Source organism: Odocoileus virginianus, chromosome 21, assembly GCF_023699985.2.
Source record: "Odocoileus virginianus isolate 20LAN1187 ecotype Illinois chromosome 21, Ovbor_1.2, whole genome shotgun sequence".
Taxonomy (NCBI): domain Eukaryota; kingdom Metazoa; phylum Chordata; class Mammalia; order Artiodactyla; family Cervidae; genus Odocoileus; species Odocoileus virginianus.
In genome coordinates, this window is record NC_069694.1 from 46894582 (window position 1) to 46907664 (window position 13083).

Consider the following 13083-nt stretch of genomic DNA (forward strand, 5'->3'; position numbering starts at 1 on the left):
TTTTTAATATGCTATCTAGGTTGGTCATAACTTTCCTTCCAAGGAGTAAGAGTCTTTTAATTTCATGGATGCAATCACCATCTGCAATGATTTTGGAGCCCCCAAAAATAAAAGTCTGATACTGTTTCCACTGTCTCCCCATCTATTTCCCATGAAGTGATGGGACCAGATGCCATGATCTTAGTTTTCTGAATGTTGAGCTTTAAGCCAACTTTTTCACTCTCCTCTTTCACTTTCATCAAGAGGCTTTTTAGTTCCTCTTCACTCTCTGCCATAAGGGTGGTGTCATCTGCATATCTGAGGTTATTGATCTTTCTCCCGGCAATCTTGACTCCAGCTTGTGCTTCTTCCAGCCAGACTTCAGCAATACATGAACCGTGAACTTCCAGATATTCAAGCTGGTTTTAGAAAAGGCAAACGAACCAGAGACCAAATTGCCAACATCTGCTGGATCATCGAAAAAGCAAGAGAGTTCCAGAAAAACATCTATTTCTGCTTCACTGACTATACCAAAGCCTTCAACCATGTGGATCACAATAAACTGGAAAATTCTGAAAGAGATGGGAATACTAGACCACCTGACCTGCCTCTTGAGAAACCTGTATACAGGTCAGGAAGCAACAGTTAGAACTGGACATGGAACAACAGACTGGTTTCAAATAGGAAAAGGAGTACGTCAAGGCTGTATATTGTCACCCTGCTTATTTAACTTATATGCAGAGTACATCATGAGAAACGCTGGGCTGGAAGAAGTACAAGCTGGAATCAAGATTGCCAGAAGAAATATCAATAACCTCAGATGTGCAGATGACACCACCCTTATGGCAGACAGTGAAGACGAACTAAAAAGCCTCTTTACTGATATACTTGTTTTCAAAGCACAGAAACTACACAGGAACCATATCAGTGAATACAGCCCTTTTTCTGCATTCTTTTCACATTAACATAAGATGGAGACTCATGCTGGAGAAGACTCTTGAGAGTCCTTTGGACGGCAAGGAGATCCAACCAGACAATCCTAGAGGAAACCAACCCTGAATACTCATTGGAAGGATTGATGCTGAAGCTGAAACTCCAAAACTGTGGCCACCTGATGCGAAGAGCTGACTCATTGGAAAAGACCCTGATGCTGGGAAAGATTGAAGGCAGGAGGAGAAGAGGATGACAGAGCATGGCATGGTTGGATGGAATCACCGACTCAATGGACATGAGTTTGAGCAAACTCCAGGAGATGGTGAGGGACAGGGAGGCCGGGCATGCTACCGTCCATGGGGTCACAACTGAGCAACTACAACAACAACACATTAACATAATGCTTTTCAACAGTCCTCTTTCTCCCAGGTGCTTTTTTATTCCCTGTGCATCCTTCCTGCTACTAACAGTACCTCCAAATATTTACTTTGCTCAAGTTTTCTGCTTTTAATAGTCTCTTATAGTAATAGGTACACATGCTTGCCTGTTGAGTCACTTCAGTCATGTCCGACTCTGCAACCCCATGGACTGTAGCCCACCAGGCTCCTCTGTCCACGGGATTCTCCAGGCAAGAAGACTGGAGTGGGTTGCCATGCCCTCCTCCAGGGGACCTTCCCGATACAGGGATTGAACCCAGGTCTCCTGTGGCTCCTGAACTGCAGGTGGATTCTTTACTGCTGAGCCACCAGGAAAGCTCCCAGTAGGTGTAATAGTTAAGAGGTATAAACCTGGACTCCAGAATAAGACAGAACTAAGCTCCAGGAGTTGGTGATGGACAGGGAAGCCTGGCGTGCTGCAGTCCCTGGGGTCGCAGAGTCGGACACGACTGAGTAACTGAACTGAACTGAACCTCCATTTGAGAAAGCACGTGATATGTGAAAGTTATTTAGCCTCCAGGGGGCTCATTTATCCCATCTATAAAATTGGGCTAACAGGTTATTGTAAGGATTAACTGAGATATTATGTGAAAAAGACTTAATGCTTGATATGTGGTATAAAGCGTATCAGCTACTAGTTTTATTATTTTCTGGAAGGCTATGGAAGAGCAGCTGAGGAAGTGACAAGCTACACTTATTCTCTAGAAATAAAGAGGTAAAGATAAATGACCTTCAGAAACATGCATAAAAAAATGGGATATTTCAAAGAAAGAATGCTAATAACAAGCTTATGCTTTAAGCATTACATCCAGTATCCTAAAAACTCCCCATTCACCTCAAAATATACTTTATAGATTGCTTTTGTTGTTGGCACTAAATTTGTCAACATAAGGAAGCCAGGAAAGAATATATTGATAATCTAGCGTGAAAAAAATAATAATAATAATCTAGGGCGAACCTCCAAAACTAAATGGGTGCCTCCTGACCAGTCAGCATGACCTCCTCAGTCCACAATGTTTACACCCATTTCCTAGTATATACTACCTAAAAAGATATTCTTGGGAATTCCCTTGCAGTCCAGTGGTTAGAACTTGGTGCTTTCATTGCCATGGGCCCAGTGGAGTGCCCCCCTCTCCAAAAGAGGTATTCTCTGAGGAAAGACAAATAAATAAATGAGTTTTCACTGTAGAAGACAGGGTAAAGATTATTCTTAGCCACAGGAAAAGTGACATAAAAATGTAGACACAAATCTTTTTCTGTACAGTTGAATTACATGTTTGCTCAAGTGAAAAACAAGTAGCAATTTTGGTTATAAACCGAACCCATGACTTTTATTGTGTCAGCCTTTTGGGAATTCTTTGAGAACCTTCACTATTGTACTTCAAGCTTATTCTGCATTATGTCTTAATTAGATTAAACTACATCACTTGAATCTGAGATCATCCTAAATCACATGATGGAAAAGCTAATGAACCCAAATGCTGAGCTACAACTCTTAAAATCAGATGGGAAACATCTACAGAGTTTTTGATGGGTTTGTAAAAACTGTCCTTTTAGTCACCTTTCCAAATACACTATCAGAAACCTCCATTTATCTAGCCCTAATGGTAGCAAATACAAGCCCAAGCTCTCACTCCTATGACTGACAAAATAAGAGGGCTTAATACATCAGGTTAAATCCCATATTTACCCATTATTTGAATAAAAGTTTTCCAAACCTATAATACACAAAAATTCTTTTCACATTCAAAACATTAAATGTTCTTTACTATTCAACTGTATCTATAAGGATCTAAAAATGAAAAAAAAAATCAAAGAAACTAGGAAATAAGCCAATTTTTAAAAAATATTCAATGTCCCTGATCAAGTTAAACAAAATCCCATTGTCAGTTTTCAGCATAATAGTCAAACAAAAAAATTTCACACTTCATATTTTTTTTAATTTAGTCAGTACAGCTTTGTATATGTCCTTTATGAATAACATAGTACAAAACTATCTAAAAGACCTTTAATCAAATTAGACTTTATCTGAGGTTTGGATTTAGCTCATATTGTCTTATCTTATTTATGACACCCATTCATCAAGATTATTTTGTTAGTATGGAAAAATTGTGCATTGTAAGACATTATCTGGGAGAAAGGTATCTAAAACTTTAAAATGCCGAATTTAAGTTACCATAAAATCTGGACTATAAGTAAATCATTACACTGACTGAAACTGACAAGTGCTCGGGCCTGGTGCACTGGGAAGACCCAGAGGGATCGGGTGGAGAGGGAGGTGGGAGGGGGGACTGGGATGGGGAATACATGTAAATCCAGGGCTAATTCATATCAATGTATAACAAAAACTACTGTAATGATGTAAAGTAATTAGCCTCCAACTAATAAAAATTAAAAAAAAAAAAACGTGTGAATATCTGCAGTGTATTATAAAGACAACACTGTTTTAACAAAGCTCAATTATTTTCACCACAGGTAACAGCATATGCATGAAAAGATTGGAGTGACCAAAGGATGTCTGTCTGCAGTTATTTGAACTTTTTTTCCCATTGTTTTTTCTTTTCAAGGAACTGTTACAACTAGGGTAGGTACCTATGCACATTTAATCACAATGTTTGTATATACTTTATGTTGCAAATTACTGTTTTTGTGGGGTCATAAGTGGTGACTACTGTCCTAATAAAGCATATGGAACACATATGAAACAAAAAAGTCACAGTGATAGTTACTCAATAGTATCTGACTCTTTGCGACCCCATGGACTGCAGTCCGCCAGGCTCCTCCGTTCATCGAATTCTCCAGACAAGAATGCTGGAGTGGGTAGCCATTCCCTTCTCCAGGGGATCTTCCTGACCCAGGGATCGAACCTGGGTCTCCTGCACTGTAGGCAGATTCTTTACCGTCTGAGCCACGAAGGAATACTTACATGCATAAACCACCTCTGGAAAGATTATGCAAGAAATAGGCTACTATGGTTTCTTCTGGAGAAAAGAGCAGTTTAAGAAAAAATACTTCTTTTAGCTTTATATTCTTGTACAATGAACCTGTGTAACTCCTTCAAAAATAACAAACTATTCTGAAATGAAATAAGAGGAGCCAAAGGCATGCACAAATTTAATACTGTTTATGTTTATGTAACAGAAAAAGATTAAAAGTCAGTCATGATAACCTAGTATGTATGAACCAGAAAATGTATTTGCTAAATGGGACTACTTCCACTGCTCGGGAGGGCAAATCCATACATCCAGGCCTCAGCACAAGGCTGGCCTCAGAGCGTGAGTTGGCTTAACAGAAGGTACCCAGTCTCTGAAATCTGAGGCACCCCTCATTAAGGAGACCATCTCCTCTTGGTTCCCTCTGTCGGGCGAGTGTATGCTCCTCAGTTTTTGTCTCGTCACAACAAAGATTTGGAGTGACGGACATTAAAGCCCCCTAGCGTGTCACAGTTCTCGAGTCTTGGACAGACTGTGTTATAGTTCTCAGGTCTCAAACAGACCGTGTTATAGCTCTCAGGTCTCAAACAGACCATGTTATAACTCTTAGACAAATCAGTGTTACAGCTCTATTTTATTTAGAAGATAGCAGAAAAGTCCATCTTCGAGGTGTGAGGGCACCTTGATCCAAAGACATGAAGAGAAGAGTGCCCCAGCATGTGGGGGTTGGTGTGGGGGAGACAACGAAAGAGACAAGAGCACATGAGCACACACATGCATCAGGGAGAGAGAGAGCCCTTTGGCTCCTCTTTTTATATGTTTTTTTCTTCCCTCTGGGCCTGCCCTATACAAACTGGGCTTAGGCAGGAGTGCTGTTCTACCTGAAGCCCTCACTCCGGTCCTTGGACCTTCCTTTGTTCTATTTTCGCAGGCTTTTCCCTTCCTTGTCTTTTAGCCACTGCCATTTTGGACTCCTGTTTTCTATTCTAACTACCTAACACCTCCTTCATGGTGACTCACCATGTTGCCCCTTCACCATCCACATATATCGATAGAGAATTAAGGGGTAGGACCCTCTCCTGGAACCTTCCCCTAGACGATGCAGTCCAGCCCTGCTCCATGAAAGCTCAGGCATTTAGAGCTACTTCTCCAACTCTTCCCAGTTGGTGCAGTGGTAAAGATTCCACATGCCAATGCAGGAGACATAGGTTCAGTCCCTGAGTTGGAAAGATCCCCTGGCATAGGAAATAGCAACCAGCTCCAATATTCTGCCTGGAAAATTCCATGAACAGAGGAGCCTGGCAGGCTACAGACCACGGAGTATCCAAAGAGTTGAACATGACTGAGAACACACACACACACTCCACTCTTGACCTTTTTCTCAGTCTTCCCTGTTTAGTATTTATACTACACAACACCAATGGTATATGTGAGCAGGCCCTTCTTGCACAAAATTACATTAGTTGATTTACTTGGTAAATATTCACCAAGACTCTGCCATGTGTCAGGCTATGTGTTAGGCATTGAAAATTTTATGGAATGTAATTCTTTCAATAAAAACTAGAATTTAAAGGCCAGAGGCATCTACGACTTAGCCGCCACAAGTATTATATTCCATTTGTTTAATACCTTCTTGTGTGACAACATGATGTTAGATGCCTACTATACATTGTTCCTAATTCTTAATGGATGTTAACATATCTATTTTATGAATGCGAAAGCTGAGGTTGGATGGATTTCAGTCACGTGCCCAAGGTCAAATAGTTGGTAAGTGGCTAAGTCAGCATCAGAGCCACTTCTATCTGGTTCCAAAGCCAAAGCTCCACTCACTGGCTACACCACTGCTGCCTCAGTGAAAAATAATCAACTTTCTTGTTTGCATTAATTTAGAATATAGTGCCATTTTCTTTTCCATTTATTATTTTTACACAAAAACACTTAAATGCAAAATTCCTAGTAACATAGAAAAGCAGAAGCTAAAATGTAAATTTAATGAAGGCAAATAAAATAATGTTGGCTGTTAAAAAAAGCTGGGAGAGAAAATGCCAAATTTTATAGTGCACTACATTCTACAAAATAGAACCCAACTGAAATTGACATCACTTCCTCTGGCCTTCTTTACCCTTTGGCCTTAAATAAGTGGCTATTAAAGAGAATAGTCTTTCTTTTGCTAAAATAAATTAAGTGAATATAGCTCCTTCATTTGTGTGATGAAATACCCCCAGGAGGCCAACTATGTCAACTTCTACCTTATCTTCACAGTCATGTGAAAATCCCATCTACCATCTTGGATTTGGTCTTTAGAGGCCTAGATTTTCAAAGACTCTGTAATTCATTATATTAAATATTATTGAATACCAGTTACATGTTATGAACTGTGCAAAAGAGAAATTTGACCAGAACCTTTCCAGGGAATTCTTTATGTAAAAAACTTCAACCCTGGACACCATAGTTATTTTTCATACTGATGAGTTCCTTTTTACTTCAAATTTTAAGATGGGACTTAGAACCTGGGGAGAAAGCATATAATTTTTATAGTGTTCATGCTAAACTTTTTCAAAGAATCAGCAGGGAGGTGGGGGGAGCGGTAACTAAATCCTTTCAAAATTCTATCAATGTTTTCATTGTAAAGACTTCTTTCCTGGAAGTCTTCACTCAGCATGCAGGGCATTTTTGTAAATTTTTGAAAAGTTGGGTTAAGAATCAAGAAGCCTCTTTCCAATTGTATGCAATGAAATCATGGAGTTTTTCTTAAATGTGTGAAACAGTGTGCAAATGAAACACCACTTCCTATATGCCATTATTAAAATATATCACATTCTTCCTCTCCTTACATGGCCAAATTTTAAGCAAGTATATACTTTGCAAATCATTTAATCCAGCTCCATAATTTAAAGGATATAGAAACTAATGAGAGCATTATCTAGGATTAGCCAAAGAATCTTTTTTGTAACATGAGTTCATTGATATTTGTGTTACCTAACTCTTAAAAAAACTCTTTGAAAGTAGAGATTCTCCATCAAATGCTCTCTAAGTATACACTATGAGGGAGGCACTGTGTAGGCTAGACAGGCCCCCAAATAAATAACTGAGATGTGCAGAAGTATTACTATGAGAGCAATCTATCGAAATCCTCAATAGAGGTTCTAACTATGCCTGGAAGACTTGGGGGGAGGCATGTCATCTGGACTGACATTTGAGCAGGTTTTGAAACATAAGCAGGCAGAGATGAATAGAGAACATTGCAGGCAAAAATAAGAAAGCAAAGACACAAAGTAGAAGCCAGCATATCTGAGGGAATGACAGACCATAAGCACTGTGTCAAGTGGGATTCATCCTAAAAGCAATGGGGAGGGCTCTCCTGGTGGCTCAGCAGTAAAGAGTCTGCCTGCCAATGCTGGAGACACAGGTTCAATCCCTGACCTGAGAAGATCCCAAGGGCTTGGAGCAACTATGACCGTGCGCCACATCTATTGAGTCTGTGCTCCAAAGCCTGGGAGTCACGGCTACCAAAGTCCATGTGTCCTAGAGCCTGTGCTCCAAAAAGGAGAGTGGCCTCCCCACTCACTGAAACTAGAGAAAAACATCTGAGTGGCAAGGAAGGCCTGGCACAACCAAAAATAAAGTAAGATTATTTTTAAAAGCATGGTGAGTGAATGGAGATATTTAAGCATGACATAAGATTTGCATTTTAGAAATGTCCTCATATGGCCTTGTGAAGAACCACCAGAGGCAGAGAAGATGTAAAGGCTTGGGTAATATCTGAACTAAGTTCCAGACAGAGAAGATCATGAGACATTAGATGCCACACATTGGATTACTTCCTTTGTAACCCCACCCAGCTCACCAAAATACTCCAATCTTCCCAGAGTCTCAATTAATACAAGAAAAAATATAATTGTAATTGTCTGAATTACTAAGTCAGTAATTTGGAAGTCACTGAGTCACCAAGTTGGAAGACAACAAAAAATAATGAGATTTTTAAACACTAAACATGAGTTGATTGTGTAAGAAATATATCCCCAGATTTTTACTAAACTAAATGCTAATAATTGAAATTTCAAATTTACCTCAAATTTGCCAAGTACCACAAAGAATCTTATATAGTCTTGTGGAAGAACCAAACTGGCACTGAACTACATCAGCAAATTGGGCTGGTAAATAATCATTAACATACAGAAAGTGAATGTAACTTTTGCATTTCTTGCTTGCCAGAAGATAATAACACAAGTTCTCAAAATAATGTGCTTTCATATGATCATTACCTCTGAGTAGATGTAATTAGTTGATTGAAAGCAATTATGTTTGACCCAATGGTTTCCAATATTATCAAAGGTACTAATGGCCACCTTTCTTGGTATGTCAGCAATCCTATTTTAAGGAAATTATTACTCTGTGCATAAGCAGAAGACCCATCCTAGTAATCAGAAAAAGAAAAAGTTGACACCTCCAACTTGGGCAAGTGGCAATACCTCTGGGTCTTGGCTCTCTTCTGTGCAAATTGTGATGATAATGCCTGTCATACCTGCTGTCCAGGTTGCTATAGAGATCAAATGAGTATAGAAACAAAGAATTTTTAAAGGACATTTCTTCTTTACATGGCAAAACCCAGGATTACCTAACACAGAGACCCAAATCCTCTTTCCTCCATATAGCATATAAAATCAGTACCACTAACCTTAAAAATCAATCATGTATCATGTGATGCTTCTTTGTATTTATACAACACGATCACCAATTTTTCAAAGTATATTTTATTTTCCTGTCAATCAGATGTTTTATTTTTTCAATTTGAAAAAAAGCTGACAATCAAAACTCAATTCAAAATCTGCTTTTCTGATTCTTTAATTAAAAAATAATTCTCTATGTAAAGATTATTTTCATATCAAATTTCCAATTTTGGATATAACAAAAAGAGATGAAAAGAAAAATACACAATTTAATAAGATTCTAATCAATTAAACTGATATTACTCTTTTTAGCTTCAGACTGGTTTACAGAGGGAGAAGTCATTTCCACAGATTAACTGACAACTATAGAAAGCAGATTATCTTTCATTTAGTGAATTTATATAAAATTATTTCATCTAATATTTTATATTAATATTGTTGAATATTTGGGAAATATGCCAAGCCCTAAGGAACAGAAGCAATCACATGAAAATGCTAGAAATTATCTTTCCAATTAATTTCTATTAAAACAAATAGTCTAAGAATTCAAAGAAATAAACAAAACTATTTCTTTGTAAAGCTAAATTAAGTATGTAAGACACTTGAAGGTATAAATGGAAAATCCATATTCTACGTATAACTGAAAAATTATGACTAAAGTCAGCAATTAAAATTGGTATAACGGATATTTAAGTAACTTGGTAGAGTACATATGGTTATGATACTTAAAATTGTCTAGAAATAATATACTGTGTATCTTATATAAAACACAGATGATTAACTTTCTCTATGAAAATTTTCAGCATGCGTTAACACAATAAAAGCCATTGATTATATTTTACCACAAATAATTGAGACCCAGAGTTATTGATTGTTGAACTTTCCTTGGACTGTGTTTAAAATATGTTAGCTTTTACACGGAAGGTCCATGTATACACAATGACCCTCTTTATGGAGCCAGTGTTTCACTAAATCCCTTTTTGTCACTCTACGAAAGGGCAAGCTTAGCCAACCAACAAAACAGCTGAAAAGAACAGTAGCAACGAGTAAATGTCCCCCCGCTGGGTCTATAAAAAGTGTCCGTCCCCATCATGAGGAAGGCGGGCATGTAACATGGTTAGGAGCAAGGACTGGGGCTATTGTGCATTGTGCATGATCTCAAGTAGAGAAAACCATCTGTCCTTTCGCCTGAGAAAGGAGCCCTGTGAGCCTCTTCTCAGGGACATTTACAGCATCCGTCAACCCTAACACTGCACAGGCTTTGAACTGATGTCTGTCTGTCACAAAAGTTCATCACTGACCACTCTCCCCCAGAGGTTTCATGGGGTTTAGGCTGAGGTGACCAACCTCGACCTAACAAAAAGATTAGTGTGTCTGGACACAAAGCAAGAGAGAGATATGAGGGACCCTCTTTGTAATATCCTGCCACACAGAACAGAAAACAGTGGATGCAGTCAACTACAGAATATGCAGGGGCGCCGGAGGGAGAAGAAAAGAGGATTTTGGAAAGGGACTCTGCCTTCCCTTGGAAACAAGTGCTCTTTACCGCCAACAGGCATTTTCCCGAAGAGTTGTAATAATTCTCTTTATATAAGAAACATTAACAGAAAAGACAATTTCATTCAACCTCAGGCAAAATGAAGAATAGAGTGCAATGTTAGGTTTCTCTCTGTAAAGTTTTATTTTAGAAGGCAATCACTGGTAGAGCTATAGAATTATAACAGGCCACCCTGCTGCCAAAGCGGTAAACGCCTTCCTGCAAAACCTCTGACAGGAAGACATGTGAGGGCTCTGTTCCTCTCAGCCTCCCTCCTCTGGGCTAACTCCTATACACTCTCCAGTGTTAAACTCAAAGACAGTCTCTTCTCTAGTCCTCCCTGGCTCACTCTTCTCTGCATACACTGCTCTCACAGAGTTGACAACATTTAACTATGCTTATTACATGTGTCTCTTTTTACTAGATGATAAGCTCTCAAGGATAAAGGGGCTTCCCTGGTAACTCAGCTGGTAAAGAATCCTCCTGCAAAGCAGGAGACCCAGGTTCGATTCCTGGGTCAGGAAGATCCCCTGGAGAAGGGATAGGCTCCCCACTCCAGTATTCCTGGGCTTCCCTGGTGGCTCAGCTGGTAAAGAATCTGCCTGCAATGCAGGAGACCTGGGTTCAATCCCTGGGTTGGGACGATCTCCTGAAGAAGAGAAAAGCTACCCACTCCAATATTCCAGCCTGGAGAAATCCATGGACTGTATAGTCCCTGGGGTCCCAAAGAGCTGGACATGACTGAGCAAATTTCACTTTCATTTTTCAAGGATAAAGATTATGTCATATTATCGCATATACCTAAGACAGTGCTTGACACATAGTAGGCAATTAATAACCATCTGCACTGTCATTCTTGAAATCTCCCCATGATGGACAGCCCACCACAGCAAAAGGAAGCTACTTTTTAAAAATTGAAATGTAGTTGATTTACAATGTTGTGTTAGAAAGGAAGCCATTTTTAAACAACCACGTTGTTGGCAGTGGGGTAGGTACCAAGATTTACTCCCTGTTAACTTCTTCCCAGATCCAAGTTCTGCCCTGCAGTTCACAGCAGACATGGCCCACCACACATCCGACAACAGCCACCCTGCTTCCTTAACATCACTACCACCATCTCTAGCTCTTGTCTTTTTCAAGCTAAGTGTTCCTATTTTCTTCTGCTGTTTTTCCTTTAAGATAAATTTCAGATGTTAAAAAATATATTTTTTGATGTTTTTCATCCTCATTGCCTTTCATCCCTCTAGAATTGCTCTCGTTTGTCAGTATTTTCTTCAAAACTAAACAAAATACTACATGCATGGTTCAGTCTGTGCATCACACAGGAGAACTGCTACCTACTTGTCCCAGGCACAAGTTACAAATGCAGCCTTATATGTTCCTATTCACCTTCTCCTTCCACCTGTGCTTCTAAAAGGGATGATTGAAAACTTCAGTGGGATTAGCACCTCTGTTTTCTCCATGACAATATATTTTACCAACCAGACAGGAGACGCCTGTGTAAAGTCCATCATCATTCACACATTTGTACTAATTTAAAACTTTTCTAAAAAGCCCCAAATGATGAGCAGTTGCTTCGAGTAATTAGTCTGATTGAAAGACAAGAGCCAGGTGTAGGGCAAGAGAGGGAGGAAGGAAAATCTTACTGATTTCCCCAGTTTTGAAAGAGAATTTCTTCTCAAAGTATGTAGCAACTGATTTGGATTTTTCCTGTAATAAATATCAGAACAACATCCCAAGAAAATCTGGCTTCCTACACTTCAATAACAAATAAGAGTCTTTATTGAAAATATTAACACATAGTTCATACACAAATTTCACTCAGTAGTAAATATCAATACCTTGGAAGTCTTTCACAGAACTTAGATCATTTCCACATATCTGATTCTACTTCTGCAGTTCAATATTAGAGTTTTTCGGGCCCAATTAATATATCTTATCATTAGGTTATACCACAACTTGCATGTGAATATTTTCTCAACTCAATATGTGCTGTTATTTTAATGAACTTGAGCTGAATTAGCATATCAATCCAGGCCACCTCTCTGCAAACACAATAATAGAACTTGATCTATTCAATTTCAAACCCATTATAGTCTACTAGTCAGACAGCATGCAACTATGGAGCTTTATAAATGTAAAATGATTATATCTTCTGTCTAGCATTCATATATCATATATGTTAAAATAGTATACTGAAATAAATATTTGGCAGCTTCATCAAAGAAAAAGGCTGGATGCCTTAAATTTTTTTTATTTAGTCCTATAATTTCTTGGGAAATGTTTTTTATGTTCTATGAAAGTTATTTTATAGAACTGAATGACCATTTATCAGTTCTTACAGAATTCTAAAGAACTAAATATACTATCATACATATAAGAAATGCATTTCTTATGAAAATTTACAATATGCTACACTGAGTACCTAGGTCTGGCTAATTATGAGAAACTGCCTTCCCTTAATGAGGTAGTTAAAATAAGAATATTTTCCCCAAGGACTACTTTTCAGTTTCAATTCTGTTTATGAAGAATTTGGTGACTTGGACAAGGGGTTCACCTCCCTTGAAGAACTCTCAACAAATGATTTTTTTTAA

General features: G+C 38.6%; 1 protein-coding gene across 1 annotated transcript in view; it reads right to left on the reverse strand.

The window, feature by feature from the left end:
- Positions 1-13083, reverse strand: part of COL25A1 (collagen type XXV alpha 1 chain) — a 503516-nt gene that overhangs the window by 463979 nt on the left and 26454 nt on the right. The window lies entirely within an intron of this gene.